This window comes from Notamacropus eugenii, chromosome 1, assembly GCF_028372415.1.
Source record: "Notamacropus eugenii isolate mMacEug1 chromosome 1, mMacEug1.pri_v2, whole genome shotgun sequence".
In the NCBI taxonomy this organism is placed as follows: domain Eukaryota; kingdom Metazoa; phylum Chordata; class Mammalia; order Diprotodontia; family Macropodidae; genus Notamacropus; species Notamacropus eugenii.
Genome location: NC_092872.1, coordinates 145915763 through 145922222, shown reverse-complemented (window position 1 = coordinate 145922222; position 6460 = coordinate 145915763).

The window sequence follows — 6460 nt, the reverse complement described above, 5'->3', positions numbered from 1 at the left end:
TATTTCTGTTGCTTATTTTTCTTCTCCAGGCCTCTGAGAAGAATTGCTTTCATCATCTAAATGTTTTTCTTTTTTCTGTGCTTTAATGGAAATGGTTTACATGTGTCTATATGGAGTTACTGTGTTTGGAGGCAAATAAATACACTTCATTCTCTAGTGAACATGGACTTCTAAATTCATTCTTTGTAATTTGAAGCAATTTAATTTTGGCATAGAATTATGTTAATTTTTTCACGGTAACATGATATAGTCTATGTGATACTTTCATTTTGTTTGTGTCATTGTGACTGAAAATCATTTCTTCTTTCCAATGAACGTATGTGTATTGGACTATTTTTAACTAGAGTAAAGGAGTACACTATGAGACACTAAACTTTTACATTCTCATTAATGGCAATTTTGTTGACAATTGAGGTTTTAGAAATTTTGTGAAACATATTTCGAATTCTATTCTTCAGATTACAGCATCGGGCAATTCAGAGTCATCTACAAAATTAATGAATCTGAATTTTAAAGTCTGAAGGGACCTCCACATGGAGTCACTTAGTCCAATAATCCAAATGAAATTTCCACTGCAATATATATGGCAAGTGCTTGAGTTATGGTTTGTGTCCTTGATTCGATTACAGATGAAATGACCTCCAAGGGCCCCTCAAGGTATTAAGATGATATTGTCCTAGGGTGACTTTTGGCATGATCTATTTACATTTTTTAGGCATACTCTTGCTCAATCCATTAATTCCTTTACTTCCATTTACCTCTCTAACTTCCTTTCATCTGGTCACTGAAGAATCATCCCTCATTCTTACCAAGGCTAGCCTGGCTACTTTCAGGATTCTGAGTTCCCCTCCTGTCAGACCAGGATTGGAGAATTACCATCCAACGAGCAATCAATCAAGTATTTATTAAGCAGCTACTATAAACCAGGTACTAGGTTAGGCAGTGGAATACAAGTACAAAGGATGAAACATTTCTACTTCCAGTAAACTTCCATTCTAATGAGAAAGACGATATGAATACAGCCTAGATATTAAGTCAACAACCGCATATATGATTACATGTTTTTGTCATGGTAGTTAAAAACTGGAAACTAAGGGCGTGTACATCTATTTGTGAATAGCTAAAAGAATTGTGGCAGATGAAACGGGCCCTTTCAGAGGAAACTGGGAGGGCCCATTGGAACCCATAAAATGAACAGAACCAGGCGACCATGTCCACACGCACAACTGTACAGAGAAAAACACTTTTGAAATGTTTTAGAACTCTGAGAAACGTAATGACACACCTTGAACCTAGACGATTTAATCATGCCGAGGAGGGATGGACTTGAAATTTATAAGGAGATCTGCATATTTGCATGTGGGCAATTTGGAAGTATCTTTTGTTGGACTAGGCATATTTACTAGGAGAGTTTTAAAAAATTGTTCTGTGAGGGCAGAGTGGGAGGGCATGACAATAAAAAATACTTACATAAAAGTAGAGAAGAAGGAAAAACAAGTTGCTGTGAAAGGGAGGCACTAGCTGTTGGAGGATGAAGAAAGGTTTTGTGTTGAAGATGATATGTGAGCTCCATCCAAGAAGAGATAGACTCTATGAGGTAGAGATGAGGAAGGAGTGCCTTCCAGGGGATTGGTCAGTGCAAAGGCACAGTGATTGGAGATGAAGTTTTGCGAGTGTAGAGCAGAGAGAAGACCACTTTGGCTGGATTACAGAATGTCGGAGGAAAAGTAATATACAGGAGGGCTGGAAAGACGGATGGGTGCTAGGTGCTGTGGGGTTTCCAAAGCCAAACAGGAAAACAGCTATAGACTTTCTATTTTGTTGTAAAGGCAATAATAAGCCACTTGAATTGGTTGGCTATAGGTATTGACATGGTCAGTTCTACACTTAAGGAAAATTACTTTATGAGCTGTGGTGTAGGATAGACAGAAGTAGGAAAGACGTGATGTGGGGAGAAATTAGAGAGCTGTTGCAATAATCTAGGCGAGAGGTAAAAAGAGCTTAATCGAAGGAGATAGTTTTGTGAGTCGATGGGAATGGATCCGAAGTGAGAGATGCTACAAATGCAGAAATAGCAAATTTGGCAAAGAGGAAGGGAACATTGGCAGGAAGGGTGGAAAAGGAGTGGAAGAAGAAGGCAGACTGGTTTTCAGTGCCTGTTCCTGTTGAACCCTCATGGTGAGACCTTGGTTGCCTAGGGACAACACCCTGATCAGATATCATCTGGAGGGCCCAGCAGGAGCATGTGTTATGAGGCCCTCCAACGTGTTAAAGAAAGTTTGACGTGATACGTAGCCTTTCACACCCACAGTGTCCCCCCATTTCAAAGAACAATTTCTGGAGTGGAGGTATCTTTCCATAGCAGTCAACATTTTTTAAAGGCTGATGATGTGGCAGTCATGACGCTAAACTATGTTTTTGGGGGGAAAGGATGGTTTTCTTTTCATAAAGGTAGAAGTTAAAAGTGGGAAAAGGGGGATACGGAAAGAAACACAAAGTGCAAGGTCTGCAAACTTGCAACAACTTTAACCCAGAACTTTCATTGATTTAAAAATTTTATCCTTGGAGAGAAGAGAATACAAAGGAGAAGATTCAGTACTGTGTCCCTACACAAATGTAAAGCAAGTCCTGTTCCTGATAATGAGTGTCATGAAAATAGACTTTTCATTAGCAACATCATTGAGGTTTCATGAAATTGGAATCCAAATTACTTCCTTCTTAAAGGGAATGTATTGTAAGCAAGAGAAGGAGAAAATAATTGGGACACAAATTACAGTAGCTTTAATCACAGAGAACAAATTGTAAAGAAATGTCAATATAATGAAGTAAATTGTCTTACGCAACATGTTAATCTGATACAACATGACCATTTTGGAAGGTTTTGCAAAACTACACATATATAGCCTATGTTGTATAGCTTGCCTTCTCAGTGGGGATGGGTGTGGAGGGAGGAATGGGGAGAAATGGGCATTCAAAGTATTAGGAACAAATATTTAGAATTGTTTTTGCGTACAAATGAGAAATAAGAAATAGAGGTAATGGGGTATAGAAATCTATTTGGCCCACAAAAAAAGAGTAAAGAAGGGGATGAGGGAAAAGAGTGATGTGATAGAAGGCAGAACATATAGAGGGAAGGGGCAATAAGAATGCAAGGCGTTGCGGGGTGTGGGGAGGGGAGAGATGGGGAGAAAATTTGGAACTCAAAATTTTGTGGAAATCAATATTGAAACCTAAAAAGAAATAAATAAACATTTGAAGAAAATACAACGGCAGTTATTGTACTGTGATGGAGAATCCTCAAAAACCTTGCCACAACTCTATCTTCCAATAATTCTTACCCCTCAAAACCAGTCTGTGACCTTGAGGAGCTCTGCTGGGATCACTAATGTAACAGAAAAACCTGTGGAAACAGTTAAGGCTGGTATCACTGCCTCCCTTTGAAGGACAATTACAGAAATCCTTCACATTTTGGTAGAGCTTTGTAGTTACCATGATGTTTTCCTGAAAACTCTGAGTTCTCTTGCTTTTACCGATCTACATGGCACTTAAACAATTTGTAAAGCACTTTCATTACAACTCTGTGATGTAGGCACTATTATTTTCCTCATGTTATAAATGAGGAAACTGAGGCTTGTGGTCACATAGCTAGTAAATGCAAGCACTCCAACGCAAGCCTTTTTGTTCAGTCCTTTTTCAGTCGTGTCCAGCTCTCTGTTGGGTGTTTTCTCGGTAAAGATACTGGAGAGATTTGCCATATCCTTCTCTCGCTCATTTTACAGAAGAAGAAACTGAGGCAGAGTTAAGAGACTTGCCCAGGGTCACAGGGCTAGTAAGTATCTGAGGGACAATTGGAACTCTCTCTCCTTGCTGACTCCAGGCCTGAAATTTTACCCAGTTTTATACGTAGCTGCCCAAGTATCCTAACTCCAAATCCACTGCTCTTTTTGCTATGTCACATAGCTGTTTCTGTGAAATGAAAGAATCAAGACATCAAATGCTGTGCCTTCAAGTGACTGCTGGCAAACCAGGATCCAAGACTAGAACCCGAATCTCCTGACTGCCAGCCCACTTCTGTGATTGAACGCCATCTTTATATTACATTCTTAGCTCTTACTATTCTAAAGCAATCAACTTTCCACATTTCTTGGCAGTCATATTGGGAACATTATGATTCTGATGTAGGGAAACTATGTTTTGTAATGTTATTCATATTATCATTAAACAGAAATAATAACAAAACGTGTTTTCTCTTTGGTTTGGTCCTAGTTTAATAAAAAAAAAAAATAAGAGTAAGTGGTAAGAAATGAGAAATTTTGAATTTGTTTTGCAGAATCTATTCCCTAAGAACTGAAGCATTAGAAGATCATACACAGAGTCAGTAAGACCTGGATTTAAATCCGGTCCAAGGCTCTACTCCTGCGACCTTGGGCAAATTACTTCTCTGTGCTTCAGTTTTGTGATTGATAAACAGAAGAGCATTGTGTTCCTTGCCTCCAAGGTCCCTTCTATCTTCTTAGCCTATCTTAAGGGCAGGAAATTAACACTGGATTTGCAGTCACCATAATTGTGTTAGCTAGCATTTTAAATAGTGCTTCAAGCTTTGCAAAGCACTTTGTAGAAATCATCTGATCTTCAGCCCTGTGAGGTAAACGTTTCTATACTCATTTGATGGATGAAGAAACTGAGGTTGAGAGGTTAAATGACTTCCCCAGAGTCACACAGCTAAGTCATTGTCTGAGGAAGGATTGGAACTCAGGACTTCTGGATTCCAAATCTAGCACTGTATCTATTGCACTACCCCCAGTGGCCAAAATTCTGGGTTCAAACGCTGTGTCCAACATCTCTCAGGTGTCTTAACAGAGTCAAGCCATCTCCTCCCGTTGGGATAATTCCTCCTCTCAAATGTGGGGAGAACAATTACTAGTCACAAGGTTGTTCCCACGATCAAATAATAAAATGTATATCATCGATTGATACGTCAGCCATAATTGTAAGTAGTTAAACAATTTACTGACCCTTGATTGGGAAGAACATGAATTAGGGCCTTCATGTTTTAGTCAATTGGAAGACCATCTGGAAATTTCTTAGGTCTATTATTTTAATAAGTTGAGTTCTATCAAGAAAATCCTTGGGATACCTGACTGTGAAAATGAAACGACACCTATTTAATTTGCCAGAGATGGTCTTTATCTCTTCTCTCCTCAGGTTTAGGCAATAGATCCATCAATAGCAAAGGAACTTCTTGGGAGGGTATAAGGTCATTAGAATTGGGAAGATATGGTTGCACTCCTTATATCCACTTTCCTCCAGTGACAACAAAAAAGAATTCTTTTCCAAGGATCATAATATTTAACTTTATAGCTGCAAATAAGGTGGAACATAAGAGGAAATTATGGTGAAAATAAATTGTCAATTAGATTATCTAGATATTACGTTTTAATTTGTCGCTTAATTTGAAATTCTAAGAACTGGTATAGAAAAAGGACACAAGACTTATATTGGGAGGTCTTATACAACCCTTTTAAAGACCCATATTTTTTTTAAAGGCCATAGAAGAAATGTATGTTCACATGTTCTCCGTAGGAGTGACACTTAGGCATTATTTTACCATGGAGAGATTGTTGTTTTTTTTCCAAGTATTCTACCCAGATATAACTCATTGTTTTCAGTTTGACTAACATGTCAAAGTGACTGGATAACACAATCCTAGTTATGATACAACTGCAAAAACTGACTCATATTTTGAGCAATTCAGAGAATGGAGTGTAATTATTATTATTAAGGAAATGATATTATTAGTATTATGAGCAACATTAATGGCTACTTTCAAACTAATTCTGTCACAGGCGTCAATGATAAAGTGTGTCTATTGAGTTTAATTTTTAAGGCTTAAAAAAGAAGAAAAATATGAAGCTCTGAGAATAATGTTGTGTTTGAATTTCACCTCTATAAATTGGGTAGGTTAAATTTCTGGAAGAAGATATCAGTAATTTCAAATGGAAATTGAAAAAAAAAAAAAAGGAAATTAAAGAGGGAAAATCATCCAGACAGCAATCTGAGTGCTGGTAGAATAAAAAGAGCATATGTATGCAATGCAGGAGGAAATCCCATTTCAAATCTTTCATATTTAGGTGCCAAGAATGGTTTTAAGTAACAAGGGAGATCCCAAGTGAGTCTGATTAAGTACACTCAATTTTCAGCTGCCTGTGGATTGGTAAGATTCAATCTTCAACTATTATTTTTGACTTCTTCATTCATAAAATTTTCCTACTTTTCTTTTAAATTTTGATCACTTGGAGCACTTATTTCCTACAAAATGACCCTTTCCAAATATAACTGAAGAGATCAAATAATTTTCTCTAATACCTACCTATACATTGTCATAGCAGGATGTCGAACCAGAATGACTGACCCCTCACATCTTGGCCGTTGTTCTTTAAGTTGAATCAGTTCTTGCCTT